The sequence below is a fragment of the Talpa occidentalis genome, unplaced genomic scaffold, assembly GCF_014898055.3.
Source record: "Talpa occidentalis isolate TD23 unplaced genomic scaffold, MPIMG_talOcc4v2.1, whole genome shotgun sequence".
NCBI lineage: Eukaryota > Metazoa > Chordata > Mammalia > Eulipotyphla > Talpidae > Talpa > Talpa occidentalis.
This window is the reverse complement of record NW_026555331.1, coordinates 96,929,357-96,944,528: the sequence shown is the minus strand read 5'-3', so window position 1 is coordinate 96,944,528 and position 15,172 is coordinate 96,929,357. Positions and strand designations below refer to the sequence as shown.

Here is a 15,172-nt window from a genome sequence, read left to right as displayed (position 1 = left end):
CTTGCAGCCCAGTGCTAAATTGCTGTGCCACCAGGGGGGCCCAAAAAATAAGTAAGTTTAGAAACACACTGAAAAGGGGCTTTCTAAAAAATTGATTATGTACTCTCACATACCCTCATAATAATATCTAAATGAGATTAATTTGTCTCCTTTCAAAATAGAAGAACTAAAAGTTTATTTTTCATGACTAATTAGGCAATATTTCCTTTCTAAGAAATTCTGTCATCTCCTAAAGGGTAGGAATTTTATATGAATTTACTTTCTCCTGCCCCTTTGCACTCCCTGATGTCTCCTCTCACAGCATATCTCAATGCCGACTGCATATTAAAATCACCTTGAAGGTCCCATGATCCCTCATGCCTGCACCTCACCGAAGTCCAATTAAGTCAGTCATGGAGGTTGAATGTTTGTTCTTTAAGCTCTCCAGGTGAATTAATGCAGAGCCCAAGTTGAGAATCACTCACCCAATGTCTTTCCAACAGCAAAATAGTGGGATTTTTTACCTTGTTGATTGCTGTCTATAAAAGCGGTTTTACTTCAAACCATAAAAATAACTTGTTCTAATGCTAATCTTGATCTTTAATGCAAGTTAGCTTGATTTCCCTTGATTTCAATGAAATATTTATTGAAATTCTCACTCCATTAATTTTCCTAGAAAAGATCAGTGTGATGAGTTATGTAAGAAGACCATATTATACACATCACTTAATGATAATACTAGAAATAAAGAGGACACGCAGGATAGAGATTAGAGCTCTGTGACATTTTGTAAGAGTTTAGGTGTGATGTTTATTTTGTAGTAGCTAAAATTTCAAATCTCAATGTGAAAAATGTGATTCAAAAAAAACACCCCAAGAGGGCCTCCCCGGTGGCGCAGCGGTTGAGCGCTGGGTTGCGAAGCTGCCCGCAGCCTATGCGGCGCCGGTTCGATCCCCGGCTGCTCCCCGGCCACCAGAGGAGGGTCCCATATGGCGTGCAGACCTCTCCTGCTGCCCGCTGCTCCCCTCAGCAGTGTATCTCAGTCTGCCTGCTCTGCTCTCCGCTCTGGCTCTGGTAAATTCTCTCACCCTGACGCGCTTCTGACTGTACCCAGTCAGACAAACAAATAAATAAATAAATCTTTAAAAAAAAAAAATTCTGACCTTTAAAAAAAAACACCCCAAGAAATACAGCACTGTAACATTAAAATATTTGATACAACCATATAGCTACTCTCAATTCCTTTTTATTCATTACCTGAAACCCTTCAAATGAATATGCTAGATTCAGACCATGGGACAATGGAGGTTGATGACCTGTTATAGCAGGTATAACAAAATATAATATGTATATTTCAAAAGAAATAGTTTTTATTTTCCTAGGTTACTTAACAGTGTTATCTCTGCACAATCTACAAGAACTGTGGAATGAAATGAATTTTCAGGTACTTGGAGAGAAAGGGTAGGGAAGACTCTCAACAGTAAACTTAACACTCATCATTTATGTATTATTTGTTCCTTCAGTATTTTAGCTTACTGTAAGGGCAGGAATGGGCACAGTGCAGGTTTTCTATGATCCCATGGGCAGACGGGGTAAAGGAGGAAAGAGTCCTGGAGTCCTCAGTGGCTTTTGCAGGTTTTTTATTGATTTACCAGGCACATGGCAGGCAGGGGTGCTTTGGGGCCGGGAGGCTGGCAGTCCTCCCAGCCCCCAGCAAGTCTTCACTCTATCTGGGCTCTCCGGCATTCTCTGGTGGCCTTGTTCTCGTGGTTCTTCTGCTTCTGCTTCTCTGCTTCCTCTGGCTTCTGCTGGCATTCCCACAACACCACCCCTAAAAGCCCAGACTCAGCCCAGGTGAATCCCATCTACCTATGCCCACACCCCATTCCAGGTGCCCGCCATCAGGCATGCATTCAGGACCACAGGGTTCCATCATCAATTCTAATGGATGGAGGGCAGAAAAGCCTGATACTTTTTACCTTACCTACACTTACAAAGTGTTCAAAATAATGAAAAGACTGAACTTCTCTGACAGTCTTACACTAGCGTAACCTCTATTGAATAGGCCTGTTCCAGTGGGAAGATATCCAGTAGGTAGAGGAATGGAAGCCAACTATAGCCCTAAGAATTTGAAACTGAATCAGTTTTACAAAATCAGCAACAGAAGTTGAAAAAGATTTAAATTTGTCTTCAAGTTAATGAAGTTATTAAGTAAGCAGAACCTTAAGGATAGGTATAAGAATTCAGGATTGAAGTTGAAAAGTGGTTCATTATTTAAATATTCAAGAACTTATTTTTTTTAAACAAAGCATGCATTAAGTGACTGGCAGCCTTAAAGAAGAATAAGATACTGTCCTTGAAAGTTTCAGTGAGGCCCATACTTTCTTCCATCTTTTAATTGATGCAGTAATGCTTATTAATTGAAGGACCTCCATGTTTTCAATTGTGACCTTCCTTCAGATGATTCTTCATTAAACTTATACTCAGCTATTGATAGTTTCCTGAAAACTAGCAGAACTGTAGTCAACAGTAACAACTCTAGAATTAAGGTATCTAGATCTAAGTCATAGAAGTTACATTAAATTAACTGTGAGACCTTGATATTTATGCTGTCAAAGTCTCAATATCTCCATTTGTAAAATGGGAATAAGAACAGTACCTACCTCAAGAGTAACAAAAAAGAGGGGCCTCCCTGGTGGCGCAAGGGGTTAAGGACTGTACTATGAAGCAATCTGCAACCTCTGCAGCACAAGTTCAATCCCCCGTTGGCTAGGGAGCAACCCACATGGCGTAGCAGACCTCTCCTGTCTCGCCCGCTGCTCCCCTTAGCAGTGTATTTCAGTGGATCTGCCTGTTTTGTTCCCCACTCTGTCTCGGGTGAATCCTCTCACCCCCCAGCCCCCGCATCTCTGGCCTGTACCCCAGCTCTTGTATGCATAAATAAATAAATCTTTAAAAAAAGGAGTAACTAAAAGAATTCCATGAGATAAAGAAAATGCAGCAACAAAGCCCTAGGTTGTAAATAGAACTTAACACAACGTTAGCTGTCTTTTCTATCAAGATCCTTCAATCCCTCTAATTCCTGAATTTCAAAATTGTCTGTTACTTTCTACTGTGTTTTTCCATTTTCCAGTCCATCACCATTTACTGACAAATCTTCTTCTGAAGCATTTAATATTAAACTTTCTTCTCAATTTCTATTTCTCACTGACATCTGTTCCTAATATTTACAGAAGCTAGGGCAAGAGTTACAGAGGCCCAGCTATAATGTTTCTAAATTTGTAAAAAGTATAAATCAACCTATTAACTGTTAAATAAAACATTTTACCCTCCTACCCTGAAAAAAACATTCTTTCAAAATGACCTAGAAGACCAGGTTTAAATTTAGACTTCTCTGACACTTCTGGATTCCAGGCTGAAAGTCTGATCAACAGGGGAACAGGCACACAGATTTGGACTGCTGGACCCCACTTTCAGCCATGTCCCACTTATTTTACCCACCTCCACAACTTTGTGAATTCTCTCTCCACCACCATGCATTAATTGCTGACTTTTGATTGAGAGTCTGGTCATTGATCGAGGATACCTCAAATGCTCCCTTCTCCAAATTGCCCTTGAGCCACATATCAAGAGGTTCTTTAAAAAAAAAAAAAAAAAAAAAAAAGCCTCTGGCCTCTACCCAGAACCAAGCACAAAGTATAATGAGAGAGCAGACACAGTTAATTTTTAAAGCTCTGCTGTTGTAGTGTTTATGCTGATGTGCAGCCCTGGTTGATGAAAAGGGATATTATAAATTCTGGGGTGGGGGACAGACGGGCAAGGTACTCAACACATGTACTCAACACATTCTTTTGAATTGAGTTTAAGATGATACGTGCTTTCCCTCCTGAAAAATACTTACTGGCACACAGCTTTGCACAGAGCCCCTGTTACTGAAATAATTCTCTAGCACTGAAGCATGATGGTAACATTTGCTCTAGAATTATGCAAAAGGAGACGTACAAGAAATTAATCTTATAGTCTGGATCAAATTGTCTTTTTTTTAAGTCTATCTCTAGATTCATTTTGTACAGTGCATCTTATTAACAACACAATGTACTTTTTAAAGTTATGGTCAGTGTGTTTTTCCTAAAATCTAGCACAGTATCTGGCCTAGATTGGGCATGAAATTACAAGTTTGGTTAATAGATGAATGAATGAGCAAATGTGAATAGAAAATTTCAAGCTAGTAGAATTTCAGAAATTATTTTAGATATTAAGTAGGCTAAATAATAAACCTTTAAAAGATTTCCACATCCTGGGGCCTTCCCTGGTGGCGCAGCGGTTGAGCGCTGGGCTGTGAAGCTGCCTGCAGCCTCCGTAGCACCGGTTTGATCCCCGGACCCGGGCGTGGGTCCCACATGGCGCGACAGACCTCTCTTGCCACATCCGCTGCTTCCTATAGCAGTGTACTTCGGTCCTTCTGCCTGTTCTGCTCCCCACTCTGGCTCTGGTGAATTCTCTCACCCGCCCACGCTTCTGACTGTGACCAGTGCTTATATAAATAAATAACTAAATTAAAAAAAAAGGCAGCAAGAAAAAAACAAAGGATCAGGGGAAAACTAATAAATAAATAAATAAATAAAATTAACAAAAAAAATAAAATTAACAAAAAAAATTAATAAACGATTTCCACATCCTTATTTCTGCCATTTGTGTATATTAACTCATATGAGGAAAAAGTCTTTGAAAATGTGAGCTGGAGAGATTATACTTACAACAGGAGGCAAAGGGAGCTTTGGCATAGAGGAAAAGTCAGCTTGATCAGGAGGCAGAGATAAAGGTGACAACACCACAAACTAAGAAGGCTAGTAGCCACCAGATGCTGGAAGATGCAACGAGCAGACTCTCCCCTAGAGCCTCTATCAGGAGCACCTCTCCAGTAGCACCTTGATTTCAGTCCAGTAAAACTGATATTGGACATTGGGCTTCCAGAACTGAGAGAACAAACTTCTGTTGTTTTAAGTCATCATGTTTTTGGTAATTTGTACAGAAGCCATAGAACAGTAATACAAGATCAAAAATTGATATCCAGAGAGGCAAAACGCAACTTGTCCAAAGTCCCCAAAGTTGTCAGTGAGAGCTGGGTTTCTAATAGAGATTTACTGACTCTTTCCAGTACTTAGCATTTTACTATGCTGCAAGTATATATTATACACCCCATGGAGAACTCTAACTCTTTATCTAAATCTGGGTAGCAAATACAACCCTTCCTGTGGCCATTAGAGAAAAACTAAAAACTGATAAATCCCTCATACTGACCAATTTTATCAGTGACGTATCTCATGTGGCCAAAAAAAAGAGATTTTTTGACAAAAATAAAAAGGTCTGGAAAGATAATGAAAGGTACAGAAAGATAACCCAAGCAAACACTTTCATTAAGTCATATATAATCAATGTACAACAGCATATGTCCATAGGGTGGGGTAGGAGTGCTCCTGAGAAATGCTGGCATGAAAAATGTGCAAAAACACAGCAAAAAGGTGAAGTGATGCCACAAAATCTTCACTATTAGTGGAGGGATAAAGTAGAGAGGTAGCATATAATTAAAAAACGGAATGTCGCAATTCCATTTGCTCAAAAGTTAGTAAAGTTGGGACAGAGAGAAAATTGGAAATTGTGAAAAACCTGGAAATGATGTTCTTTCTCATCAATGTAGGAAGAGCTATAGACATCAGTTTGCAGTGACATTCACAAAAGCATCGTTACAGGTCCTAGTTAAGAAAAAAAAAATGCAGTATTATGTGCAAAAATTCTAAATAACACTAGATCCTTTACTACCTCTTTTTTTTTTTTACAATTATAGCTTTTATGTAGAATACAATAAATTCACATTGTATTTTTCATAAGGAAGATGGGACATCAGGAAATTACAGATCCCTAACAGTTAACGCTTGTTTCCAGAGCCTATTTTTAAGCTCTTGGACTTTTACTAATAAATTTAAATAAACTTTTGTATAACTTGTAATTAATAGGTAAATATGGTAACAAAGTATTTAAGTCAAGAGATATGGGTTTAGTTAGACTTGACGACTATGAAAATTTTTTTCATAGATTTTTTCCATAGAGTAGAGAATAATGAATATAAAGAAAGCAGAAGCAAAAAGATGAAACCGCCTCACCTCATCTATTGATTAAGAATATACAATCACAACAGGATGTAAACATTTCCTTAATGATCCTACAATTATAACAAGCACAAAAACAATCCAACCTTAACATGTCCCAATTCCCAAAGGACCTCAAGTTTACCTTGTAGTTGAAGAATTAGTCACTCATTTAGATTGGGGCAAATCCCCAAGGATTCAGAGAGTTTGTGATCAACTAATGGTTTCTGGTGTTACTGTCAGTGGATATTATCCCACAGGAGGCTGGATCATTGCATCATTCAGGGTAAAGACATACTTGTTATGTGTATGACAAACAAAAGCCTACCCAAAGAGGTTCCCCAAAGAGTTTTGCATAAATGACATGCAGTGCCTGTCTGTTCCACATCTGTTCTTTCCATGATCTCTTTTAAAATGAATTTTCTGGGCAGGTAGGAAGAAACCCCATTCAACTACATAATATCAAAGTAAGAGAAAACTTTGTTCATCAAATATCATACAATAATGTCAAAAAATGAAACCAAAGCACATATTTAAAGGAGACATACAGAAAGTTTAAGATCTTAATTGAGTCTTTAAGACTTATAGTAAAATGTTCATAAGCACATAATTTCAGATAAAAGGAACTGAAAGTACATATAGATTAAAAAGTCATAAATTTTAAACCATTTGATTTCTTGTATTCACATTTTAATGTAGGTCCTCAGAAACCTAGCATATTAAGTAAAATATATCCAAAAATGCATCAATTTTTAATAGTTTACAAGAACGTTGAATTAATGAATTTTAAAGTAACTTGGAGCAATTTCCTACTAAACTGTAATTCAAAATCCTTTTAATTTTTTCCTCTATTCTCAACTACAACATATAGTTTTCTATGGGGAAGAGGATAGCTTATAAGTACTGGAACAAGAAGAACTCCTAGTCTTAAAAGGAAAAGGGTTGTTTTCTACCATGGTGCTAGCTATTGCAGTTCCAAATTTAGAAAAATTTTCCACATTTAGGGACTTAGCACGCCACTACAAGTCCTGCAAACATCAACCGCCCTATTGCAATGTTTACTGTTCAAGGAATACACAAGCCACCCTACAAAGAGAAAAAAAACATTTCAGTGGGAGCAATAAATAGAGGCAAAGAACATGTCAAAACTGTCATACAGAAGTGGGAAAAAAAAACAACAGAACGTTAAGAAATGAGCTAATAGCAGGAAACAAAGGGAATGAACCCAATTTACAACAGAAATCAAGCAGCACGGTTTTGTTCAGGTATTTTTAACTGCCTCCCCATCCTCCACTAGCAACAGCCTCCTTACAAAATATTCTTTGTTCTTCACCTTTTTGCTCCTTTTATATATTAGGTATATAGTTAAGTATATTACTTAACTAAGCAACTATCCATGAGTAAAATAATCAATTGTTTTAATTGATACCAAAAAAAAATTTAGAAAGATGTTCCTGCTCTCAAAAAGTTTATAGTCTATCACTAATCTTTTACTAACATTAACTCCAGCACAGGAAGTAGGCTCCATAATTGACAGTTAACTAACAGTGTCAGAGGAGTCCAAGGTCACCCAGGAAGGTGTCAGAGAAGAATGGAATTGGGGTCAGGTCTTCAGTATAAGAAATTTCTCAAAAACTAGGGGAAAGTAGGGTGGCGGTATGGGAACCTGGTGGTGGGAGGCTGTGGGGAGAGGACACTCCCAGCAGTGAGAATAGTGCATGTTAAAGTCTGCAGGCAGGAAAACAGGACCTGGGAAGTGACTCAGCTCCATGTTAAGGATTCACTGAGGGGAAAAGGATAACAAATCTGAAAAGAGTACTGGGTCCTTGTGTACCTCAGGAAGAGTCATGGGATGCTATGATATGTCTTAAACAGGGCACAATAAAATTCACCCTTTAGAATGAAAGACTTTTAATGCCATAGTAGAAAATACACTTGCTACCAGGAAAACAGACAAATCTGTTCCTCTTCTAGTAACTTTACAGAATGTAAGTATACATACTAAGGTTATTTATCCAGTTTTCCTTCCTCTATTTCCTTTCCACCTCATTTCACTTTTTTAAAATGTACTATATAGATTCAAAATTCTTTTTTGAGTCAGGCAGAATAAAAGAAAAATGAAGGAAACTGAGAAAGGTAGGAGGACAAATGGATAGGTGGACTATCAGATTTCCCAATAAAAGGGGAAATGAATTCTACTTGGACATATTTTATTTTTTTTTAAGATTTATTTATTTATATGAGAACTGGAGTACAGTCAGAGGTGCGGGAGGGTGAGAGAATTCACCAGAGACAGAGCGGGGAGCAGAACAGGCAGAAAGACCAAAGACTGCTGAGGGGAGCAGGGGGCGAGGCAGGAGAAGTCTGCTGTGCCATGTGGGATTCACACCAGCCGGCCGGGAATCAAACCCGTACTGCAGAGGCTGCAGACAGCTTCACAGCGCTGCGCTCAAACCCCTGCACCACCAGGGAGGCCCTGTACATACTTTATTGAAATTCAGAGACCCAATAGCACATTGACCACAAGTTATGGTATGTGTTACTTTTCCTCTTCCTGAGGAAATCCTGGCTTCCTGACTTTTTCCACTAATTTATAGACTCTCGTTGAGACACTACTTACTACCTTTAAAATCTGCTTTCTAATTTATTTCACATTAAGCATGTCAAAATCAGATACATTCAATTCTCCATTATAACAATGAAGCACCATAATGCAGGCACAAAGATATGCATCCATTTCAAAATAATAGAAAACCAATAAAGAAGAATTTTCATTGCTATATCCTATGATTTTCTGAAGTAATTTTAAAAATATCTTTAATTATAATACTTGCTTCAATACAATGCATAATGAGAGGAAATAGGACTTCAGGAAGAATTATTTCACAATTACTGGGTTAATCATGCATTTCAACAGACAGTGCACCTTAAATGATAGTAATATTCCCAAAATGTTCAGATTCATGAACACACTGGGCAGACATTTGGGATCCCAGCAACAAACCAAGTAATTATGATGACTTATTTTTTTCACTCAAATAGATATTTTAAAAGGAAATGCTCAGGATAAAGTTTTGGCCTTACCCAACTTGAATAAAGGTCCTAGATCTCTAGAAAGCACTCAAAATCGTAAGGCCAAAAATACAGCCTTTCCAGTGACAGTAGCCCAAGATGTCACAAGCTTTTATTAAATGTGCTTATATCCCCAAAGAGTGCAAACCTCATAACTACTTTTTACTTATTAAAGATTTGTTCATCTGACATTTCATCATTTCTTTCTGAGGAACAATTTCCTCTGAGATGGAAGATGAGAGATGAGGACCTACATATGTGCTACTATGATTATCTGCCCTCTCAGGACTCACAGAATTCCAAAGAGGGTGATATTACTGTAGCAAATTCCAACTCCAAACAAAACTCTCCGACTCAGAATTGCCAGTGGAACTATAACACCAATATGAAGAGAAAGTCTTCAAGTGAAGAGTCTGGGAGAAAAGGTAATTATACAGTGCTCTCTGAAGGGCAACTATCTATCATAAGAGAAAGGAGTCTGGTATAATTAAATGTCAGAAGCTATCATGAAAAAGACTTAAAACAATTTCACAGACTATCCTGGAGTTTTTCCATTTCCTGTAAATAGACTATTTTAAAGAAAACACAAATCAACACATGGACATGCATTGATGAAATTTACTTATGATAATTTGCAAGGACAAGAAAGGGAAACCAAAGGCCATAATAATACTTTGGTCTATTGGCAATTCAGATTTTTGTAAATCTATCTATAACAAAGACAAAAAGAACCAAGAAAATGGGGTAATGGGAAACAATTAAAATGTAATTACAATATGTGAGAAAAAACACATATATTTTGCTCATAAAAGAAAAACTTAGCACATTTCCTCAGAAGTTAGAGAACCTATTCCTATCATAGTAACAATTTTATTTAACATTCTCAAAAGATGTGAGATAAAAATTAAGAAATATACAGAAAACCATAGAAAATAAAACATTTGAGTGTTATTAAGGGAAGGTTATATGCCCCATATTCCTCAGTAAGCCCTGAGAGTTAATGTAGTATTACAATACAATCATACATGTGCACACAGCACCTATACATAGGTGCACACACACACACACACATACACACACAGTTTTAGTATTCTTAAGGACAAACCCTGAAATATGAAGAGAGAAATTCTCTAAAGGCCCCACATAATGTTATAGACAAAAGGCGACTGTCCATGAACCAGATGCAACAGAATCTTCAGAAAATAGAACAGAGCACTAATTTTTATTGGTTCATGAAAAGATGAGTGGAATATAAAAATTTATCAGTGATTGTATATTAGCCTAGATTTGCATCATAACATTTAAAACTACGAAAGTGTTTAAAAATGTAATGTCAACATGCAATAAGGAGCAAACATAAAAATTGGGAATATTAACTTTAAAGTATTTCTTCCTCAGTATGTATGCAACTATAATTTCAGATAAACTTACATAACTTTTATATACTAAATTAAGGACACATAATATTCTACATAATATATTGTATTCTCATTTCCTGGAGAGTTTCCACCAATAAGAATTTGAATTTTCATAAAGAAAGGCTTAAGTAGCTCTTAGAAAATTACAAAATATAGCCCTGATTCTTCTATCTCTTCAAAGGAACCTTACTATTCTTTAATAATTAGTTTAATCAAGAGTATATTATGAAATATTCTGCCTCGTGTAAGCAAGACAATAGTTGCACTGCTGGGTATAAATACTGAAAACAAATGGGGTAGACACTGACCAAATCTGCTTCCTCCTTCTCCTGGAAAACTGATAGAATAGATTTTCCAGTGTCCTCTGTAAATAGCCAAGGCCATGAGACTAAATTCTACGCAGTGAAATGTGAACTGAAGTGGTGTGTCTAAAGGAACTTCCAAAGACAATCCATGTCATCCATTTCCTTTCCAAAAGCTTGATGTAGAAATGCACAGTGACCTTAAAATTCATGAGCTGAAGAAGGGCAAACCACAGGTTAAAAGCAGAAGACCCTGAACGTGTCACCAAAAAAAGACAGCCCACCACGAGGAAAACCTTCTTACTTTTAAATCTGAATAAGAAATAACCTTTTTTCTGTTGAACTACATTATGGGGGTTAAAGGCAGTTGGGAGAGGAGTGGGTGGGGGGGTGGCTGGCAGTATCAATGGTAATGAACATGATGTGAAATATACAAACCAAAATAACCACCAAAACTAAATAAATATGCAGGATAAAAAAACTAAATATTCTGGGGAAAGGCTTGTGCCTCATTTTTAAGGAACTGTGCCTCAGGAATTGGAGAATGAATAAAATGCTCTCTCATTTAAGTTTCCAACTTGACTATCAGATTAAGAAGTTTAGACTTAATAACAGCAGAAGAGTGGCTCAATTCACTGTAAAGTTAAAGTAGTAAATATAATCCAAAAAATAACGAATAAATTAACATTCAGCATCTCTCATCAATATGGTAGCCTGTGGTCAAATTCTGTTAAAACAAATTTCAAGGACTAATATATTTGATTATCTTAGAATATTTTTCTTGAACACTACTTGAAATAGATAACTGACCTTGAGCCTCAAAATATTTTGGTTATGTAGAACTTATTGTAATGGGATCTGACCTGCATTTCATTAAAAACTAAGTGATTGGACTTATCTAGGGAAGCCATAAAATATCTGATTTGTTCTATGACTCTATCTCATTTACTATTCATTTTTTATGGCAACATATCATGAAAAACTGAAGAAAAAAATACCCACTTGGACACTTTGATATTTGTTTGTATATTTGTCCTGGTTTTAGTTTTCCTCTTAAAGACTAAATGGTACCGTGGTGGGTAATGCACTGGAGTAAAATCGGTGAATCATTAAAGAGTTTGTAAATTTTAAAAACAGGGGCAGGTCTTCTGGGCCCCATATGCTTCTAGAAAATCCAATGTTGTACTATATTAATTGAACCGTGAAACTTTTATTATTCCTCTTTAAAAATGCTTGCAGTGAAGTTTTTATTAATGCTTGCCCTCAAATTGTTTATACTACTTAGCATTTCCATAACAATTTATATTTCAAAGAAGTTTTTGATCATTAGTTAGATCCACTCTACATTTCTTTAAGAGAATTCAGCTGCTTAGCAAAACAGAGGTAGGAAGGGAAGACTTTTAACTAATTTGTGCCTAAGAATTGCCAATGAGAAAAGACAAGGAATAGATGAGGATTTACCACAAATCCTTAGCTCACATAAATAGCCTAACCTTTTCAATCCATACCAGTGGAGTAGTTATTTGTGTTCCCCACAATGGTGAGAAATAAAAGGGAAATTAGCTACTTTTTATGTAATAAGCTTTGAAAACTAATGTACTAGACTTTGCAATATACAGCTCTAGCAACTATACTTTCTAAACTCACTTAGAAGCCAAGAAGATCACAGCATAGAACAATGCCAGGGGGCATGATGCACATTGTGTTCTATGTTTAGAAAACTCCTTTCGGTGCATCTTCATCAAAATCATATTATACAATTAGGTTCATCAAAATTAAAATTCATAATGGAATTATTCTAGGGTTGATGCAACCTAATTTATTTATTTTAAGGATGTCCAGACTCAAGTCAAATATTTTGGCATCTTTGGATCATACTACAAATCTGACCTGGGATTAAAAAAAGGTTCAAACTTGCTTTTAAAGGGGGAAAAAAAAGTGCTCTTTAAGAAATATCTATTGTTCACCTTCATATAAAACAGGGATGGCCTTGATAGTAGAGAACACATATAAGCCACTAGAATTTTTCCCACAAATTATTACCTCCTCTAGTTTTTAACAGCATTAGCTTTTTATTTATCAGAAAGATAAACAACTGAGTTGTCATATCTTAACTCGCAAGGGAAATACATTCAGAAGACAGGATTTAATGTTGTATTTTTCTATTTTTGTGCCGCCTCAAAATGAGAAACCTATTAGACAGATGAAAGAATATTTCAGCATTTTGCCAATTCACAGCAAAAAGCACTATCATATGTTATAGCTAGTACCCCTCTTTACTACACTAAAGATTTTCAGGGAGGAGTCTGACAATCTATATTTTTAACAAAGCCCAGGCGATTTTTAATCAGCTGGTGTATTTATATACTCTAGATTAGATGAGCCTCACAGTCCTTCCTTCTGAGATTTTGCAATTCTGATAAAAATTAAATTAAATGTCATCCATACTGCTCTAGAGAAGAAATTAATTTCTCCCCCTATATATAAAATATATTAAATGTTGACTGGGCCAAACACTTCTGTCTCTTCTAGTGTCGTCCATAAGAATTGAATCCAAGGCCTCCCTGGTGGCGCAAGGGGTTAAGCACCACACTGCAAAGCAATCCACAGCCTCTGCAGCACAAGTTTGATCCCCGTCCGGCCAGGGAGCAACCCACATGGCGAGGCAGACCTCTCCTGTCTCGCCCACTCCTCCCCTCAGCAGTGTATTTCAATCAGTCTGCCTGTTCTGTGCCCCACTCTGTCTCTCGTGAATCCTTTCACCCCCTGCATCTCCTACCTGCACCCCAGCTCTTGTATGCATAAATAAATAAATAAAATCTTTAAAAATAAAAAAGAAAACACAATGGAATATTACTCAGCGATCAAAAAAGATTAACTCATGCAATTTGCAGCAACATGGATGGAGCTGGAAGGGATCATGCTCACCGAAATAAGCCAGAAAGAAAAAGAAAAATACCGGATGGTCTCACTCATAGCAGGAATTTAGAAAATCTAAATAAAGGGCTGGGAAAAAGACTAATTATAATAAAGTAAAAATCAAAATCAACAAGCAACTATAAACCAGAGACACACTACGGGGAAGGGGGAAGGTAGGAGGGATTATGGTCAAAATAAGTGGGGTGGGAACTGTATGGGGACTATAACCAAGATGAAAATGCATAAATTGTGCAAAAATGAAAAATGATGTAAAAAATATATAAAAGAAAAAGAAAAAAAAAGAATAGAATCCATGTTGTAGTATTCTTTATGTCCCTACTGAATACACACACTGCCTGACACAAAATAGGTGCTGAATAAATTCTGAATGAATGAATGACAGTCTCAGCTGTAGTCAGCTGTCAATCTTCTCCAGATACTTCTCAGTGCCCAAAAGCAATACCCATTACTCTAACCCAGAATAGTATCAGGCCAGCAAGATTAAAATAAAAGCCAGTGGGCTCTGTATTCACAAATCAGTAATTATTGTTTGACTGAATGCATGATCAAGGCAGTAATATGTAGTACTTTATATTAACTGTATTTGAATATGGATGGTGAATTTTTCTGAAAGTGTTATCAGTACATGGGGAAAGTAAGAATTCACAGCATCCTAGAACCAACTGTTAAGACAAACATAAACACACTGCTTAGAACAGTGACTATTAAAACAATTTCTGGAATAACTGGAGTGAGACTGCTTTTTTTTTTTTCTTCTGGTACACAATAATGTCTTAGTGCCCTTTGTATAACAAAAACAAAATAAATGGATGGTGATTGCATAAGACCAATTTAATTCTCTTTTTAGATAGCAAAAAAATAAATGGAGATTTAAGAAAAACACTTTTTCAAAGTCAAAAGATTAGGTTATTTCTCACTAACAGAATATATATGAAGCTATAAGATATAGTCTAATAATAGCAAAAGAATGTTTTTATAATTGTGGACAGAATATTTTTCTTTATATACGCAGAGTGGATTTCAAGTCACTGATCACAGTTTTTGCAATAAATAGAAAAGACTCCCACCCACCTGGCCCATTTGCTATGACTTTCCTCAATTCAGATTTCATTCATAAAAACTTCCCAAAAATAAATAAGACTTCTGTGTAATGCTATTCTCCACAAAGCAATAGAAATTATGAAAAAGGTACACAGGACATTTTAATGAGTTTCATTCAGTGGTTGTCTCATTTATCACCTACTTTTTATCCTTCTTCTAACAACTGTCATGGCTGGCAAGAACATCCTCATTGAAATAGCAGCATCAAAGAGTA

The 15,172-nt window shown here is 36.5% G+C and overlaps 1 protein-coding gene across 1 annotated transcript in view; it reads right to left on the bottom strand.

The window, feature by feature from the left end:
* HDAC9 (histone deacetylase 9) overlaps positions 1–15,172 on the bottom strand; it is an 853,144-nt gene that overhangs the window by 763,883 nt on the left and 74,089 nt on the right. Inside the window, exon 3 of the mRNA XM_054692408.1 lies at positions 5,647–5,732. The gene's annotated coding sequence lies outside the window, so the exon portion shown is untranslated. The remainder of the gene's footprint in view (positions 1–5,646; positions 5,733–15,172) is intronic.